A 20,357-nucleotide genomic window follows, 5' to 3' on the forward strand; every position below is an offset into this window, starting at 1 on the left:
TCCAGCAGTCTGATGTCTGACGGTAAAATTATCGTTCGCCGTTTGTGTATTCTCAGTAGGGCGTAAGTTTTTGCCCCGCCCCCCGAATGCCACTGAGACCAAACACATATCTGTGAAAATGCTGAAAAGCTCCTTACTGTTTATTCTGAAGCTCTTTCTGAAAAACATCGCTAAAGTAACACAGTGTACTCTCCTCGCAGTCACGTTTCCCATTGCGCTGCCTCTTATCGAGTTAGCGCCAAGTATTCCATGCATCCTGTGCTAATCCGCAACATAAAAACTAATTAGCGCTGATCACTGCAGTATGGGTTTGATGGGTCGCGTCGAACCCTTCCTAGTTTAGCGCTTTATAATTTCAGGAACACGGCACAGCGAGTCTGAACGGCTTCTCAAGCTGCTGTAGACGCGCGCGGGTGGGCTAATGGGCCGAGCACAGCGGGCTGGCGAGAAAGAGAGCTGTGTTTATTACGGGTGGCACGAAGGCTGTTGCGCAAGTCATAATTCCTAAACTCAGACACGAGCGCATACGGTGTTGAGCTGAACATCGGCTGTGTTGAGTCTCAGCTCATATCGATACTCATCCCATAATAGTTTTCTTTAAAACCTACTTTTAAAAACTGAAGCACAGGAGAAAATGAGGTACACTTATACCGTATACTTTGTATAATGGATTATAAAGTATAAATATAATAAAAATCAGCCCTAACAAAAATATAAATAAAACAAACGTGTGTAAATATAACTATAACAAAAAGTCTCTTTAGATACAGATACAAAAAAACAAAAATCTTTTCCAAACCCAGTTCCAGTCTTTTCTGTTTGTTCCTGGGTATCGGATCGGTGCCGTCTGGAGTTCTTTCCGTCTCATGTTAGTGGTCGGTTGGGAAATATTTTGAAGAACACAGTAATGATACTGGAAGAAACAAAACGATGAACTGTCCTCATCTGGGTGAGGGTTTTTTTTTTTTTTTTTTTTTTTTATGACTGGTGATATTTAAACTTTATTTAAATCCTGGTCACAACTTAGCGAAATCTTGCTAAAAAGGTGTTAAATATGTTAAATCTTCTCATATATATGTTTTAACTCTGTCAGGTTGTCTATTTAACTCTGTCGCTCTGTCACATTGTCACTCTGTCGCACTCTCGCTCTGTCACACTGCTGCTGTCGCTCTCTTCTGTTCTGTCACTCTGTCGCTTTCTTGTTCCGTCGCTCTGTCACACTGCCGCTCTGTCGCTCTCTGGTTCTGTCACACTGTCACTCTGTCGCTCTCTCCTGTTCTGCCGCTCTGTCACACTGCCACTCTGTTGCTCTCTCCTGTTCTGCCGCTCTGTCACACTGTCACTCTGTCGCTCTCTCCTGTTCTGCCGCTCTGTCACACTGCCGCTCTGTCACATTGTCACTCTGTCGCTCTCTGGTTCCGTCGCTCTGTCACACTGTCACTCTGTTGCTCTCTCCTGTTCTGTCGCTCTGTCACCCTGTCGCTCTGTTGCTTTGTCACACTGTCACCCTGTCACGCTGTCACACTGTTACACTGTTAGTCAGACACTCTCTTGCTCTGTCACCATGTCGCTCTGTCACCATGTCACCCTTACATTCTGACTTTGTCGCTCTGTCGCTGTCACACTGACGCTCTCACACTGTCACTCTGTCGCTGTCACTCTGTCGCTGTCACTCTGTCGCTGTCACTCTGTCGCTGTCACACTGTCACTCTGTCGCTGTCACTCTGTTGCTGTCACATTGACGCTCTCACACTGTCGCTCTGTTGCTGTCACGCTGTCACACTGTCGCTGTCACACTGTCGCTGTCACACTGTCACTGTCGCTGTCACACTGTCGCTGTCACACTGTCGCTGTCACGCTGTCACTGTCGCTGTCACACTGTCGCTGTCACGCTGTCACTGTCGCTGTCACACTGTCGCTGTCACACTGTCGCTGTCACACTGTCGCTGTCACACTGTCACACTGTCGCTGTCACACTGTCACACTGTCGCTGTCACACTGTCACACTGTCACACTGTCGCTGTCACACTGTCGCTGTCACACTGTCGCTGTCACACTGTCACACTGTCGCTGTCACACTGTCACACTGTCACACTGTCACACTGTCGCTGTCACACTGTCACACTGTCGCTGTCACACTGTCGCTGTCACTCTGTCGCTGTCACACTGTCACTCTGTCGCTGTCACACTGTCGCTCTGTCGCTGTCACACTGTCACACTGTCGCTCTGTCGCTGTCACACTGTCACACTGTCACACTGTCGCTCTCACACTGTCACACTGTCGCTCTCACACTGACACACTGTCACTCTCTCACTGTCACTCTCTCGCTGTCACTCTCTCGCTGTCACTCTGTCGCTGTCACACTGTCACACTGTCGCTGTCACACTGTCACTCTGTCGCTGTCACACTGTCACTCTGTCGCTGTCACACTGTCACTCTGTCGCTGTCACACTGTCACACTGTCACACTGTCGCTGTCACACTGTCACTGTCACACTGTCACACTGTCGCTGTCACACTGTCGCTCTCACACTGTCACTCTGTCGCTGTCACACTGTCACTCTGTCGCTGTCACACTGTCACACTGTCACACTGTCGCTGTCACACTGTCACACTGTCACACTGTCGCTGTCACACTGTCGCTCTCACACTGTCACACTGTCGCTCTCACACTGTCACACTGTCGCTCTCACACTGTCACACTGTCGCTCTCACACTGACACACTGTCACACTGTCACTCTCTCACTGTCACTCTCTCACTGTCACTCTCTCGCTCTCACTCTCTCGCTCTCACTCTCTCGCTCTCACTCTGTCGCTCTCACTCTGTCGCTCTCACACTGTCGCTCTGTCGCTGCCGCTCTGTCGCTGTCACACTGTCGCTGTCACACTGTCGCTCTGTCGCTGTCACACTGTCGCTGTCACACTGTCGCTCTGCCGCTGTCACACTGACGCTCTCACACTGACGCTCTCACACTGTCACTGTCACACTGACGCTCTCTCACTGTCACACTGACGCTGTCGCACTGTCGCTCTCACACTGTCACTCTCACACTGACGCTCTCACACTGTCACTGTCACACTGACGCTCTCACACTGTCGCTGTCACACTGTCGCTCTCACACTGACGCTCTCACACTGTCGCTGTCACACTGTCGCTTTCACACTGTCACTGTCACACTGACGCTCTCACTCTGTCACTGTCACACTGACGCTCTCACTCTCTCACTGTCACACTGACGCTCTCACACTGTCGCTCTCACACTGTCGCTCTCACACTGTCACTGTCACACTGACGCTCTCACACTGACGCTCTCACACTGTCGCTCTCACACTGTCGCTCTCACACTGTCACTGTCACACTGTCACTGTCACACTGACGCTGTCACACTGACGCTCTCACACTGTCGCTCTCTCACTGTCACACTGTCGCTGTCACACTGTCACTCTCTCACTGTCACACTGTCGCTGTCACACTGTCGCTCTCTCACTGTCACACTGTCACTCTCTCACTGTCACACTGTCGCTGTCACACTGTCACTCTCTCACTGTCGCTCTGTCGCCGTCACACTGTCGCTGTCACACTGTCACTCTCTCACTGTCACACTGACGCTCTGTCGCTGTCACACTGTCACTCTCTCACTGTCGCTCTGTCGCCGTCACACTGTCACTCTCTCACTGTCACACTGATGCTCTCACACTGTTGCTGTCACACTGTCACACTGACGCTCTCACACTGTCGCTGTCACACTGTCGCTGTCACACTGTCGCTCTCACTGTCGCTCTCACACTGTCGCTGTCACACTGACGCTCTCACACTGTCACTCTCACTCTGTCGCTCTCACACTGACGCTCTCACACTGTCACTCTCACTCTGTCGCTCTCACACTGTCACTCTCACTCTGTCGCTCTCACACTGACGCTCTCACACTGTCACTCTCACTCTGTCGCTCTCACTCTGTCGCTCTCACACTGACGCTCTCACACTGTCACTCTCACTCTGTCGCTCTCACACTGACGCTCTCACACTGTCACTCTCACTCTGACGCTCTCACACTGTCACTGTCACACTGTCACACTGTCGCTGTCACACTGACGCTCTCACACTGTCACTCTGTCGCTGTCACTCTGTCGCTGTCACACTGACGCTCTCACACTGTCACTCTGTCACTGTCACACTGAGGCTCTCACACTGTCACACTGTCGCTGTCACACTGACGCTCTCACACTGTCACTCTGTCGCTGTCACACTGACGCTCTCACACTGTTGCTCTCACACTGTCACTCTGTCGCTGTCACTCTGTCGCTGTCACACTGACGCTCTCACACTGTCGCTCTCACACTGTCACTCTCACACTGTCGCTCTCACACTGTCACTCTGTCGCTGTCACTCTGTCGCTGTCACACTGACGCTCTCACACTGACGCTCTCACACTGTCGCTCTCACACTGTCACTCTGTCGCTGTCACACTGAGGCTCTCACACTGTCACACTGTCGCTGTCACACTGACGCTCTCACACTGTCACTCTGTCGCTGTCACACTGACGCTCTCACACTGTCGCTCTCACACTGTCACTCTGTCGCTGTCACTCTGTCGCTGTCACACTGTCACTCTGTCGCTGTCACTCTGTCGCTGTCACACTGACGCTCTCACACTGTCGCTCTCACACTGTCACTCTGTCGCTGTCACACTGACGCTCTCACTCTGTCGCTGTCACTCTGTCGCTGTCACTCTGTCGCTGTCACTCTGTCGCTGTCACTCTGTCGCTGTCACACTGACGCTCTCACACTGTCACTCTGTCGCTGTCACACTGAGGCTCTCACACTGTCGCTGTCACTCTGTCGCTGTCACTCTGTCACACTGACGCTCTCACACTGTCACTCTCTCGCTGTCACACTGACGCTCTCTCACTGTCACACTGTCACTCTGTCGCTGTCACACTGACGCTCTCACACTGTCACTCTGACGCTCTCACACTGTCACACTGACGCTCTCACACTGTCGCTCTGTCACTGTCTGTTGCTGTCACTCTGTCGCTGTCACACTCTCGCTGTCACACTGTTGATCCTGTCGCTGTGTCAGTCTGTTGCTCGTTCGTTGTCACATTGTCAGTGTCACTGTTGCGAGGTGCGTCCTCCATACAAGTCCCAGTGAATGAGCAGTTACTATAGAAACGATAACGTATCAGAACGAGCGTGTTAATATTAACCTGTGATTTGCAGCTGCACTACTGTCAGAGCTGTTGTTATACAAAACTAATTAACACCTTCTGACCAATCAGATTAGAGAATTCAGTACTGTGCCGTGGAATAAACCTTTGTGTCACTCGCTCTGACATGGAGATAGAGGTTTAGAGTTTTTAAGCTCCAGGGCTACTGAAACATGCCAAGTTTACCAAATGGTACAAGCGTACAAGGTGAGTTCTTGTTAGCTTTTGGGAGCGTAGCTGCACGTCTGTGTGAAGGTACATCGTGTTCAGACACAAACACACACACACACACACACACACACACACCTTTTCCTTCCTGTGTTACTTCTACCAGGAGAGAGTGAGTCGCAAAAAAATATTACGGTTAATTATTGCCAAGCGCGGGATCGTCGGATTCTTGACAAACTTGTTTTGAGGTTTGTCTGTTCTGCAGAGCGAGCTTCAGCCTGCTGCCTGAAATCTGTTTCCCCCCACGTCACCCGCTCACTCATTAAATCCTTCAGACCATATTCAGTTCCTTATATCTGTCAGAGCGGTTTGCTTCTGTCGCACTGCTGTTTATTTTTCCATTTGTGGCGTTTCTGACGCCCCTGCCAGAGCCTCTCAACATGGCTGACTCTCTCTCTCTCTCTCTCTCTCTCTCTCTCTGTCTGTCTCAGCTAGGTTTTAAGTTATCTGTCAGTGTCTCACTGCTGTTACTGCTTCAGCAGTGTGGACGAAACACACTTGCGTTTGTGAGCTCTAGATAAGAGATGCATTATTGGAATACCAGAGCAGCGTCTCCTCTAAAGTGGCACGCTTCAAGAAAGGGCTTAGATCGAGACGTGGCATCGTGCTGAGAGAACCGAACGCTCTGAAAGATTATTGTTTTTTTTTTTTGGTGCTTTGGGATTCTGGTTTTGCAGAAGTTTTATGTTACGAGTATCTTTATGCACAGATGTGTATCGTGTGGTTAAATATTTCAGCTTGCGGTCAGTGTAACCTGGATGAAGGACTTTATCACTCACTTCACGTATTCGTTTATAGCCGTTTTCACATTGCCTCCATCAGGAAGGACGATACAACGATATGACGATATGACTTTGATATCGCAGTATGTTAACGACACGGTTCCCGGGTTCTGACTTTCAGGTATCGTCATGTGTCTGCGCTTTTCTAACTTGCTGAAACACTTATTGGTTAAATACTTTCCAGCATGTTGGAGTTCTCCATTCTGATTGGTCAAGAAGTGCTGAAACATTTATAGGTTCGGATGCGGTATTGTTTCTATAGTAACAGCTCGTTCACAGGGATTTGTACTCCGGGCGCACCACGTGAACGAGTTTATGGAAGGAGTCTCCAGTGTCAGAGGTGAAGTTGTGAGTTTTTTAGAAACTCGTTGCAGTTTCTCAGAAACATAACAAGCTGTGTTTTTTTTATTTTTTTATTTATTACCACTAACATGAGAGAGAGAGAGAGAGAGAGACTCTGATGAGTGAACGACAGTTTATAGCTGCTATAGCATAAGAAAAGGAAAAAGAACAGATAAAACGTACGACGTCTTTTTCTTTAATCAATCCAAATTGTATTTTTTGTCAAATTGCTGCAGTGTCAGAGGAATAAAACCCTTCAGGACATGCTTTTATGGGAAAATGATTAACTTGCATGTGATAACAGTAACTCCGCTTTGTAATCAACGTGTCGTTGATTATTTTCCGGTAACAGCGTGACGCCGAGTGTTCACGTCACCCAGCCCCAGCTTTCCGTAGCTCATTTAAACCAGGATTGAGCTGCAAGCTTGCTGAGACTCTTCCAGCCTGAAGTGCTAGTAGGAATGTAGAAGTAATGGGCTTAAAGCAGCCCGCTGCACTTTACACACCGCTTCGTCGTTAAGAGCCCGATGGATTAAAGTTTATTGGCGTGCGGAAGCTCGGGTCGGTCCTGCGGCCTGAGTCTAGTTAGCCTGCTCTCTCTGCCTATCAGAATAACCGCTTCTGATGAAAACCTCCTGTTTCCATTGCAGCTTTCAGGCATTTCGATTAGCTGCCAGTTACAAATTCATCAGAACACAGCAGCCTGTGTGTGTGTGTGTGTGTGTGTGTGTGTGTGTAATTTATGAAATCTGCCAAATATAACAATGTTTGTGTGGAAAGTTTACTGATGAATTGATTACCTTGGCTGTCGTCCAAGTGAGGAATAAATAGCACATACAGTGATTTGAGACACTGCAATGGGGGGAAAAAGCTGAATTTGAGGTAATGATGTGCGGAGACACAAACACAAACACCAGCACTCCAGCTGTGTGTGTGTGTGTGTGTGTGTGTGTGTGTGTGTGTGTGTTGTGCTCTGGGCTCGGTTCAGCCGCGTTTGATCTTAAAGTGGCCAGAGATCGAGTTCCTCTTTTGTTGATGTGAGTGTGAATGTGGTTCACCTCTATTTGGCAACAAAGGTGTCATTATACCTCGTTGTTTTGCCTGAGGACGTAGTGTGTGGATTTAATCTAAAAAACAAAGAGCAAAGTGAGCACTGAGAGAGAGAGAGAGAGAGAGAGAGAGAGAGACTCAGGGCGATTACCTGTCACATTCTCCTTTGTACTCTCGCCTTCACCTTGAGTTAAAAAAAAAAAAACGGCAAGGGGAAAATATCACATTTGGCCGCGCTCTCAGGACGAGTAAATACAAGTAAAGCAGCAGCTGGATGGTTTGTGCGCTCGCTAGCTACAGCTCCAGGCTAAATCCGTTCCACTGGCTGCTTTTTTTTTTTTTTAAAAAAAAGGAAAGACAAGGCACTAAACAAAGATATATTGTGCATCATTATTGAGATTCGGACAACAATCCACCGGTTTAAAAATAACACACACTGCATCATATTTTTGGTGCCACTGGCAACCATTTTAGCAGCAGACTGAATGTTATAGTCTCGTAAACAGCGTAATCCCGCAGACACGTGGAGTTCACCCGTCACATCACAATGCTTTTGCGATATCACGATGTATAATTTAGCTAACGAGCCGTCAGCAAACCCGTAGCGTTGCGTTATAGCTGTAAAACTTACGAACTGTTACTCTGAGCTTGATGATATTTTATTTAATACATAAAAAAAACTAAATTGTAACATTGGAAAGGAGGCAAAAAGAAAGAAAGGAGAAGAAATCTGTAAAAGAAATGTACAAGTTTAAGGATCGAGTAAAAAAAAAATACATTAATTGTTTCCATTCAATTGTAAAACATTTTAAAAAATATTTAAAAATACCAACTATATCCCAGAAAAGTGTATCGTGACATAAATAATCACGATATCGATATTATATCGTCGTATCGCCCAGCTCTAAACGATAGCACTCGACTTCTTTATTATTCTTTATTTAGCACACACACTTTCACCTGGACATAATATACGTTTAAAAATGATTTAAGGTACATTAATGGACCTGCGCATTTCTAGGTAAAGGGACAGCAGGTGTAAGTTTGATGGTCTCGCTCAAGGACATGGACAAGTACAGTTTACTGTCTTTTTATTTTTTCCTGAGAGGCTTAAATCTCAAATGTTCCTAATCCAGTTTTAAGAATAATCTCAATAAATAAGAGCATTTTATTACAAAGTCACTGCTCGTTTTTTTTTCTCTCGAGTTTAGTGGAGATGGTAGCTGAAGCGGAGTGTGTACTCGGAGTGTGCACCCGGCCCCGTCGGAGACACAGCGCAGCATCTGGCGCTTTCGTGTGGAGCGGGATTCGTGGCTCAGGGAAGCCGCAGTCGCCACTCAGCGCTCGTCACTTGCTGATCTGAGAGATCAAGCGCGATCGAACACACACTGGCCAGCGCTTCTCTTTGTTTTATTTATTCCAGACAGACCGTCTGTAGCTTTACCGCGTGTTTGGGGGAAGGCCAGGTGACTCTCCGTTATTCAGCCTGTTGTAGGTGTTGAGGACCACAGAGAAGGAGCATTATAAAAGAACTGAATCTAATTAAAAGCATTAACGCTCTCACACTAGGCAGGTTTCCGACGTTAACATTTCCAGTATGGCTGATGGAAAAGATTTCTGTAAATATAAATTTTCATTTAATTTTAGTGGATCCGTTTGTAAGCGATCCACGAAGTGTTCTGTTTTTTTTTTTTTTTTACAGAAGAAACTTGCGTACTTACATACTTGTGTACATGCACTTGATTATTTGTTTACTAATGTGCATTCATACTTATGTGCTTTCCTACCTGCATACTTGCATACTTCGTTACTGACATATTTGGGTGCTTGTGTCCCTGCCTACTTACACACTTGTGTAGTTACGTATTTGCGTGATTGCCTACTTACCTACTTATGTACTAGTCTACTTGCATACTTGCCTAATTACATACTTGTGAATTTAATGTCTCGTGCACTTATGTGTGCTTTAAACTAGTCATTAATCGGAAACGTGCTACAAAATTTCCACACGTCTTTAATCCCCTTCGTTGTATCGGTAGTGTTCTGCGATAGAACGAACGGAAATTTGCGTAACGTTAATAAACACTGCGTCGTAACAAAGCGGAGACTGGATGTTAGTTTATTTATTTAAATGATTTATTTACAGATTTGGATTTGTTTTTGTGAACAGTAGCTACATGAGTTATGTTTAGTACTGTACGAATTTATTGTTAAAGCTGATTACGATATGTTTACGATACGTTTACGATACGTTTACGATATTACAGTGCTGTGGTTTTTTCCACATCTGTACTTTACCCACTATGATCATACATGTTTATTAACACACTTTACACCACAGCCTCGTTGAGTTCTCCACTCTGATTGGTCAGAAGGTGTTGATTAGTTTTCTGTAACAGCAGCTCTGACAGTAGTGCAGCTTAATATCAGTGCGCTCGTTCTGATACGTTATCGTCTCTATGGCAACAGCTCATTCACAGAGACGAAGTGGAAGCGCAGCAGGAAGGAACGAAGACGAGCGGCGTCTCTACACGTGTGTCTGGACGTGATGTTTGGAGATGAAGTTAGTAAAATACAATTCTGTTGAGGTTTTAAAGTTTGGTGTGTGGGTGTGTGTGTGTGTGTGTGTGTGTGTGTGTGTGTGTGTCCGCGTGCACTGCTGTGATACCGATTTGACAGTGTCGTTCAGAAGAGTTCAGCGGCGTGCTGTCTCTCTCCCACCATCCTCTACCGCAGTCCTGCCATCTGTCTCTCTCTCTCTCTCTCTCTCTCTCTCTCTCTCACTCTGTTTCTCTTTCTCTCTGTGTCTCTATCTGTCTGTCTCACTCTCTCCCCCGTGTGTTTCTCTCTTTTTCTGTCTGTCAGTCTCTCTTTTTCTCACTGTCAGTCTGTCTCGCTTTCTTTCTATTTTTTTCTGCCTCTCTCTGTGTGATTCTCTTCTCTCGCTCTCTTGCTCTGTCTGCCTTTTTCTCTCTCTCTGTTTCTCTCTCTCTGACTCTCTTCTTGTCTCTCCATCTCTCTTTCTCTCTGTCTGTCAGTCTTTCTCTCTCTCTCACTCTTTCTTGCTCTGTCTTTCTCTTTTTGCTCTTTTTGTCTCTGTATCTCCCTCTCTCTCTCTCTCTCTCTCTCTCTCTCTCTCTGTGTGTGTGTGTGTGTGTGTGTGTGTGTGTGTGTGTGTGTGTGTGTGTGTGTGTGTGGTGGGCTGTACTGAGATGTGCGTTTTGAACGCTACCTCCTGAGCCTCAGGCTAGAAAACAAGCCATATTTTCCCATCAAACGGGGGACGGGCCGAATCGACACACCAACTTCTCCCTTGTCTTTTATCCCTCCCTCTTTCCCTCCCTCTCTCCCTCTCTCTCTCTCTCTCTCTCTCTCTCTCTTTCCAAAACACGTTGCACAACAGCGCTGCAAACGTACACAATGGCTAAGCCATCGGAAAGCTCCTCCAGCGTTTCCAGCTTAAGAACTGAAATCAGATCAGCCTTTAACAGTATTTAGGAGTTTCTCCTTAATCTCAGAGTTGTTTTAGTGGAGGAGAGAACGGAGCGGGCGTCTGGCAGCGCTGCAGAGCGTCTCCGCGAAAGCCTGTGCGTTTGCTCGCGCCGTCAGTTTCAGTGCAGCGTCCACTGGAGCAAGGTTTTAGAGGTACACTCAGATCTTCTGCTCTTCTTCTCTTCAGCTCTTCAGCATACGCGTTGTTCCTCTGTGGGAATGTGCTGGCTCGATCACACACACACTGCCAACCTGTCAGCACACACACACCGCGTCTGTAAAAATGCAGACAAGCAAGCTCATGTCTAATGTTACTGACAAACCTGTACGCCCTTATACAGGATCTTTAAGAAGTCATGAGCGATAAGATTGTTCTCGGTGTTAAATATAGAATTCTAGCATTTCACCATTTTTCCAGCGCATTTTTCCTCTACTACTTTCGCAATAAAATATCATCGTGAATCATTTAAGGCATCATAAAGCTGTTTTCTGTTTGAATACACAAGTCATAACATCTGCGTTTTAGCCGTTCTTTTTATTTTTTAACTTGTCGCCACAGCGATATCGGAGACCGATATGATTGCAAGGAGTTATTCATTTTATAATAAACAGAGAAACAATCGGCTCGGCTGTCTGCCCTCTTCCACATACTCATGAATGTCCATGATTGGCTAGTGTCCATGTGACACTGAGAGAGAGAGAGAGAGAGAGAGAGAGAGAGTGTATACCCCTCCCACCCAGAGAACACGACCAATTTCGCTCTCTTGGACTCCTTGTGGCATCATCGGGCTTCGAACTCCGGACAATAAAGCGACCGCTTTCGTCTTACCTCATGCATTTATATCCGAAGCTCTCGTGCACGTATGCACAAGCGTCTCTTAACAACATCAGGCCACTCGTCCGGGTCAGATTGAGAACGGTTCACCTGCAAGTGATGGTTTTTACCACCACATACTGAGTTCAATTCCGGTCTCATTTTGAATTTGCTGTTTATGGAAAAGTCCCAGTTGTCCAGATGCCTTCAGTGCAAAACAGTGTTTACACAAAGTCTTGGCAAATTAATTAAACGGAATATACGAGGACGTGTTTCATGGCGTGGGCTCCGTGGACGATCCGCTAAGTTTCGTCTTAGTCCTGCAGTTTGTTTTGCAGTCATGCTCAGTTTTCTGATGCGCTGAAGCTGTGCGTCAGTTAGGCGCACTGTCATCAGTGTTGTAATCTTGGAAATTCAGTTTCAGTTCAGTTCTAACAGACTTCTAGGCATACCAGTCACGTTTACCATAAAATGAAAACCTTGCTGGTACATTAGTCCGTTTCTCGGTCAGTGACTCTCCTTCCTTTTCGTCTGAAATGCTTTCTCGGTGTGTTATTGCTGCACTCGAAGCTGTGTTCTGCACTCGTAGTGGCGGCTTCCACAGAAACAGGTTTATGGTTGTTTACTTGTGTGATGTATGTTCCCACAAGAAAGCCCTAAATGGTCAGAATTTTATGAAATTAAAATACCTTAAGGATGTAATTAAGGTTCCTGTTGTTGAACCGTCTCACACACACCGTTATGCTGAAATTTTAAAGTGGCTGGAGGATGGGTTCAGTTAAGCCTGGATTATACCTGCTTTATAATTACGTGTGCACAAAATGGCTGCCGCACGTATCCTGCAGTCGTTTTGAGCTTTGAGTAATGCCAGTGTAAATAGTTGGGGCAGTATAGCAGTGTGTGTCCACAAACAACTAAACTTAACAAACTAGGATTTCATCTCAAATCACATACTTATGTACCAACACTGACTGTTTTATTTTTTCTCCTATTACATTTTAAAAACCTCTCTCAGCCTTCAAACCTACCGAATGATCTGTCTTGCATACCAGTTTTCTTTATTTTCTTTTGAACATAAGATCGATTTAGATTTTTGATTTGAGATGCAGATAATGACAACAGTCACAACGACGGTGTTTAACATCACTGTGCATGAAATCGCTAAACCTTTTACACAATCTTGATAAACAGGGATGATTTGGCTCTGACCGTGCCATCTAGTGGATATCGCTTTAAAGTTTCCTCACATGTATGCAAATTACACACAGGAGATCGTGAACAATATCGTTCGTATTACGCACACAGAGTCATAAATCTTATATAAACCAGAGACCAGGCAGAATTCCGAGGCCTGTTGAGTGACACCGTATGCAGCGTTACATATTTAAGAAGAATGAGCAGAGCGTGTATAGCTACAGCAGCGAGGTGCGTGACGTTTAAACGTTTAAACCTCCCAAATTAAAACAAGTGTTTTCCTTTTTCTGCTTGTTGCATTTACGCAACAGTGAATAGTGGATGCAGCAGAATATCTTTGCACATGGCCTCGACGCTTGCAGTACTTTGTGCTTTTGTGTTACTTTAGATCTTAAATCTGATTCTGTGATATTGCCGCTCTCGGGCTTATCTGGTGGTTTGGAGTTTGGAGTTGAGGCCGCAGTGCAGCAGGCAGGAATGCGTTGGTGTGTTTTGACTCTGGCGCTGTGTGTGGTTTGGCACGTGGCTGGCCAGAGTACGAGGACCAGCCGCACCTGCCTGTGCCAGTCTCACCCGTACCAGCCTCCCGGGCTCTCTTATTAATCCACATCGCTGCCCATGAAGTAGCCACAAAGGTTACAGGCCGTGGAGACTCTGGAGTGAAGCGAAGCCGTGGTGGTGGGCGTGGTTAACGTCCCGTACCCGAGCCAAACGAACTGCACCGCTGACGTCTGCGAGGTCTGATCGGATCAGCCAGCAGTGTGGCTTTGTGCAGTTTAAGCACTGTGTAAGGATTTCAGCTCTGCTCAGCGGTTGAGTGCATCGTGTGCAAAACAAACTTTTGTTCTCCTGCAGAGGTTGGTGTAAAATCCTGAAACTTTTTTTCCCCCCTGAATCTGCATTTGGCTCCGTGCCTCCATGGCATGCTATACTGAGTGCTTCTCTTTCCCTGTTGCTAAGAGACACGTGTTAAATGAACGTTTCACACAGCCACGGCACGGGCTGCCTTTTCCACCAATGGGCGCTCTCCTCCACGGCGCCGTCACATGACTTGGCTGCCATTTGTCTTTTGCTTGGCCTCAAGGTGGGGAGTAATACTCCTAGCAGCTGCTGCAAGCATTTCCGCTACAGCGCTCGCTCGTTCTCTCTCTCTCTCTCTCTCTCTCTCTCTCTCTCTCTCTCTCTCTCGCTCTCTCTCTCACACTAACACACTCACACCCACACACACACACACTCCCTCCATAACTCAAAGGCTTCGTGCACTCTTTAATTCATGATTTAACTTGAAATGATTTTATTATCATTAGAAAATCCTGCATGCATTAGGAGATTTGTCTAGCTAGCTGAACTCTGTGTGTAGTTTCGGCTTTACGTTGTGTGTGGACTCGTCGAGCTTAAAACTATTGTTCTGTCAATCTGTTCAAGGCATTTTTTTTTTTTTTAAATTATCTTTAATAATTAGCTTTAAAAAGCAGAATACGTAGGAACCGTGTTGCTTACTTATTACACTGCGTTCACACCCTCAGGCGACTGTTTGTTTTCACAGAGCCGCCATTTCAGCGACAAGCGACGTTCAGACTGAGGTTTCCTCAATTCCAAGCAAATCATTTATGACTTAGCAAAGCGACAGACGCAGAACCATTGCCTCGGACGATTCCTCAGACCCATCCCATGGCTTGTGTGGTGTGATGTTTTTTCAGTTCCCCACTCACCCCTCACTTTAGCTCCTACCTGCACTTAATTAAACTTCTTTTATCCTGTCAGATGTCTGTAGAGACGTTATGAAGGAAAGTGAAGCTTGGAAGGAAGGAACGGAGATCGTCAGTGCCACTGGTGAGTGTTCGTAGTTAGCTCGCTTTGCCGATTTGCCAACGAAGCTGAGCATGTAACAACCAAAAAAGTATAGAAACCAATTTTCTTGCTGGTTTTGTAGCGCCAGTGCCAAACTGTACACATTAAATGTATTTGCACTAAGGGGAACTTTTCATTTTTAGCCAAACAAACACTGGAATTTAAGGTTTTTAGGAAAAAATTACAGCTAGCGTATCACCTCTTCGTGTTCACGTTAATATTCAACTGCGGCGTCCTTTTGCAGTGTTGTGCTTCTTAACACTCGCACAGCTTCAGAGTTTCTGCTCAGACCTGGAAGTGCTCTGGCAGAGGTCGTATCCATGACTCTGCGGCCAACAAACACACTTCGCCGTGCCAGTCACGCGGGGAAAGGAATCTGATCATGGGGCAGATGCAGCGGGAGCCTTGCAGGATCTCCGAGTCGAGAGTCAGAAAATATCCCAGAAAAGGCTGTTTTTGGACGCCGCGCTCGCTCTCTCCACCCAACCACATACTCCTGCTTCATACCTCCCATCATTCCTCACTGCTTTTACTCCGTTCCACCACCCCGCGAGCAGCTTTTACTGGTTTCCAGCGCTCTAATTGGTCTTTACACGGTTGTCCAGCGTGTAACCACATCCGGCACCCTGCAGCACTGCTGCGGTCGGCTCTTACACCGTTCCGCATCGTTTTACACGCTTTCTCTGGTCATGCAAACCTGCCTGTGTGATAACAGCGCTGTTTATTTATTTATTCTTTATTCTTTCCACCTGACGTGTCCTGCGACACAGCAGCAAACAGCTGCAAATTGTTTGAATTCTCATCGTCTAGAGCTCACAGTTTGGCTTGTTCGGATTTCCTGAATAAGAGAATATAAACACACATGACTGGACAGGCGTGGACAGATCGTTAATTTTGCCTCCCCTATTCACCTAAGCTAAAAAGAAAAGCTAATGATGTGCGTTAATACAGATTGTGGATGATAAGCGAGAACTTTGAACTCTTGGGACTTTTTATATTTATCTTTATCTTCTGGTGACGGAGCGTCACGTTTTTACTAACGTTTCGTTGTTCTCTCGTTGCACGTAGAAACATTGAAGTGATTAGCGTGATGACTGCGTGTTGTATGAGCGTTAGAGTTTTGTAGAACAGCGATTGTGCTGCACTGTACTACATCTTCTGTAGTTGAGTCCCTTCATATTCCCGATTCTGGAAATATTGTCATGCTGATTAATATTCCTGGTAGGGCTGGGCGACATGATGTGGATATCGTGATAAATTATGTTACTATACGCTCTTCTGAGATATCGTGGATATTTTTTTATTAATTAAAATGTACTTTAAATAAATACAAGCTGAATGCAAGTAGCTGATTTGATAAGAAAATGTTGTGCTCAATCTTTAAAATTTTAAAATGTTATGTTTTATAGTTTTTTTTTTTCTCCTCCTTTTCAGTGCTAAAGTATTTTTTTTTTAATTTATTTTTATACTGAAAAATATTTTTTTCCGACATTAACTATGTCTGTTGTGTCAGTGCTAGTCATTTATCCATTCCTGGAAAAGCTATCTGTGTTTTGATAACCAAGTTTAAATATATGTCTCCAAATGTTTATCGTATAAACCTCCCAGTTGAAAATCTTTTCTACAAGCAGCCTTTTTTTGTGGGTGAATCACGCGCTGACTCAGCAGTCTGCCTTTTCTCTGAGTGACTTTAAAGATATTATTGATGATTCTCCAGCAGAAGAAAGCGAGGCGATGTGCGCTGAGCGTTCAGCTCGTCTCAGAGCAGAGTGCTGCGCAGTGTAGCTGTGTTTTCGGTGCTAGTTCAGTTTCTCCGCCAAAACCTGTAATTGTTGTTTTGGTTCTGTCTCAGAAGGGCTTTGTGTGTAATTATATTTAATTCGCTTTTGATTAAGACATTTCCTATAACTGTAATTTTTCTCTGCGCAAATCCACGTCATTCATTTTTCTTATTTTGATTTCGCGTCTCGAAAGGGCGAAACCGAGCCGTTGTTTAGGCCTGTTGTCATGGTTACGTTCCGGCGTGGGTTATGTTGTATCAGGAGTCCCGAAAATGACGGCACAGCTGGGCGTCAAGGAGACTTTTTTTCTTTTACATGTGATATAATTTAAAACATTTAATAATGCTAAAATAATAATGTAATAAAATCCAATAGCTGCGCATAATAAAGCAGAGGGTTTTTAGGGGAAACAGGATATGTTTGTTTTTTTTTTCTTTTTCTTACACTGTGAATTTCAGGGAATTGAAGTACCTATGTCTGTATCTGTTTAGTGTTACATCAGTCGGATTTAAACCCGAAGTGGGCGTGGCCTGAACCAGCCACGTCCCTCCACTGTTGGAATGCCAGCGTGGTGTGTCTGACAGTTCCTCAAACTCAGCTACATCACTCCAGTTCTTCAGATCTTAACTAGCGATGTGTGCAGGACTGTTTAAAAAAAAAAAAAACATCCTACTTACGCAAGTATTATTTTTGTTCTTATCTGCCTGCGATATTTTCTAAAGATTTTAGTTCGCAAAATATAAACAAATATAGCCGAATAGCCGAATTCAAACCATAACGAAGGAAGGATGAATGAACGCTGTAAATACATCGCATCCAACGTTCATGTTAATAAACAGTCTTTCTTTGTCCCTCGAGCTTCATATTAAACAGCGTTAAAGATTCCTGATACACACCTCCGCTCTCAGCCTCTTATTCATATCTGTGTTTGTATTTGTCTAGAACTTGTTATCTGTTCATTCTGAATAACGTTACATTGTTTTATCACAAGATGGACCAACTCGTACACTTTACACTTCCACTTAAAAGTCTCATGAGACGATAACCACTACAGAAAGGTGTGTGTGTGTGTGTGTGTGTGTGTAAGTAATGGAGCATTTCTGAAAATCTTGCTCAACCAAGCGTGCATGGAATGCCAGAGAATCGTCCCACTTAAGCGCCGCAGTCGCTGCAGGCCCTTTTTCCCTTCTCGTGTTTGCTTCCTCACATGTTTAGACTCGACGGAACTTCAGCAGAACGCTTATCAGAATCAGGAACCGCGCTTCAGGAGCCTTAGTCAGGACACGGAACGACAAATCTCACATCTTGGATTAATCGTCGACTGGTTTCCCGCACGCAGCAGTTTGAGTAGTAGCGCTCAGACGTTTTGAGATGGGTCAGTGCCGCTGGGTTGCTGACTTATCAGTTTCAGATGAAGTGCGTTCCTGACTCAGGACAGATCGACACTCGCTTGTTTAACTCAGACCCGGGGGTTGTATTTCAGCACGCACCACATGAGCGGTACGTTGTGTTTAAAGAAAGAAAAAGAAAAAGACAAAAAGAAAAAAACAGTGGGTTATAAACAGTCGTCCTTATATATCTTGTATCACAGAGCTGTTGAGTTCTCGAGTCTGATTGGTTGGAAGATGTTGATTAATCTTCTATAACAGCAGCTCTGACAATAGTTACAGGTTTACGTTCTAATACAGCATCGTTTCTATAGTAACAGCACCTTCACAGGGACTTGTGTAATGTACACGTATCAAAAACGTGTGTAGGCGCCGATACGGTGAAGTTTTCTGTGCCAAGATGTTAAACCAACATTTAAGGTTTCTTGATGACAACAACTGTCATTTCTATAGTAACAACTGTTGTTTCTGTAGTAACCACAATAATTGTCGTTTCTATAGTAACAGCTGCTTTTTCTATAGTAACAACTATCATTTCTGTAGTAACAGCAACTGTAGTTTATATAGTAACAACTGCCATTTCTATAGTAACCACAAGAACTGCCATTTCTATAGTAACCACAACAACTGCCATTTCTATAGTAACCACAACAACTGTCGTTTCTATAGTAACCACAACAACTGTCGTTTCTATAGTAACCAACTGTCCTTTCTATAGTAACCATAACTGTTGTTTCTATAGTAACAACTGCCATTTCTATAGTAACCACAACTGTTTTTTCTATAGGAACCAAAACAGCTGTCGTTTCTATAGTAACAGCTGCTTTTTCTATAGTATCAACTATCATTTCTGTAGTAACAGCAACTGTAGTTTCTATTGTAACAACTGTCGTTTCTATAGTAACCACAACAACTGTTGTTTCTGTAGTAACCACAACAACTGTCGTTTCTGTAGTAACCACAACAACTGTCGTTTCTGTAGTAACCACAACAACTGTCATTTCTGTAGTAACCACAACAACTGTCATTTCTATAGTAACCACAACAACTGTCATTTCTATAGTAACCACAACAACTGTCATTTCTATAGTAACCACAACAACTGTCATTTCTATAGTAACCACAACTGTCCTTTCTATAGTAACCACAACAACTGTCCTTTCTATAGTAACAACTGTTGTGTCTATAGTAACCACAACAATTGTCGTTTCTATAGTAACAGCTGCTTTTTCTATAGTATCAGCTATCATTTCTGTAGTAACAGCGACTGTAGTTTCTATGGTAACACCACCACAGTGACTATATCTATGGCTAGTAATAAACAAATGAAAATGGCGAAAAAAAACATATCATTGATGTTTTCTGTGAGGACACGTTTATTTAACGTTTATGGAAGGAGTCTCCAGTGTCAGGAAGTTTTCAGGACAGCGACGTTAACGCTTCATTGTTTCTCTGTCTTCAATTAACAAAAATGATCATCGTTGTCAGATTGCTGTCGTGTAAGAGGAATAAAACACTTCAGGACGTGCTGTAACAGGAACATAACCATGTTCCAGGTGCTTAGTGTATTGTCCCTGATTATAGTCCCATAACTGCACAACCCCGAGTGTTTTATTTCTCTTATATAAACATCTAAGCAGCACACTGAGCTCCTTCGCCTGTGTGTACTGTAGAGATAATGCTGTGTTGAAATACAGAGCAGAGTTTGAGGCTCTCGGGCACGCCGTGTGTGTGTGTGTGTGTGTGTGTGTGTGTGTGTGTGTGTGTGCCAGTGCGAGCTGGATCAGAGCCCGTCGTCTCATGCAGTAATATCTTCTTTATGAGTGCTCTGGCAGCTCGGTTGCGCGAGTGCCCTCGTGCTGTTCAGCTTCTTTTTTTTCACTCGGTAATTCCGCTAACGTGGACCAGATGCATCCTGTTGACTGTGCACTCGGATTTATTTATTTAGCAGCAATGCTGCTGTTTGCAAGACTCCAGTGGAGGTGTGTGTGTGTGCGTGTGTGTGTGTGCGTGTATAAAAGCAGCTCTGTACAGTTATTAATAGTTACTGTGTAGTGCATTGTTGTGTGTTTATATTTTCATGACTTGCTCTGAGGGTTTGGGAGAAAGTAAGTGATCTAGATTCCTTTCCACTGTCTCTGCCTTTCTGTGTGTGTGTGTGTGTGTGTGTGTGTGTGTGTGTGAGACTAACATAACTCCAAATATGCTTAAACAAGTTACAGGCGA

General features: G+C 44.9%; 1 protein-coding gene across 11 annotated transcripts in view; it reads left to right on the forward strand.

The window, feature by feature from the left end:
- The window catches only part of tab2 (TGF-beta activated kinase 1 (MAP3K7) binding protein 2), a 70,793-nt gene that overhangs the window by 5,493 nt on the left and 44,943 nt on the right, over positions 1-20,357 (forward strand). The window contains exons 2-3 of one of the 11 annotated variants that reach the window (XM_053231734.1): positions 10,081-10,174; positions 14,876-14,944. The exons of 5 other annotated variants lie outside the window; for them this stretch is intronic. The gene's annotated coding sequence lies outside the window, so the exon portion shown is untranslated. 5 more of the 11 variants (XM_053231733.1, XM_053231735.1, XM_053231736.1 and 2 more) reach the window with 5 other exon arrangements.

Source organism: Pangasianodon hypophthalmus, chromosome 30 (genome assembly GCF_027358585.1).
Source record: "Pangasianodon hypophthalmus isolate fPanHyp1 chromosome 30, fPanHyp1.pri, whole genome shotgun sequence".
Taxonomy (NCBI): Eukaryota; Metazoa; Chordata; class Actinopteri; order Siluriformes; family Pangasiidae; genus Pangasianodon; species Pangasianodon hypophthalmus.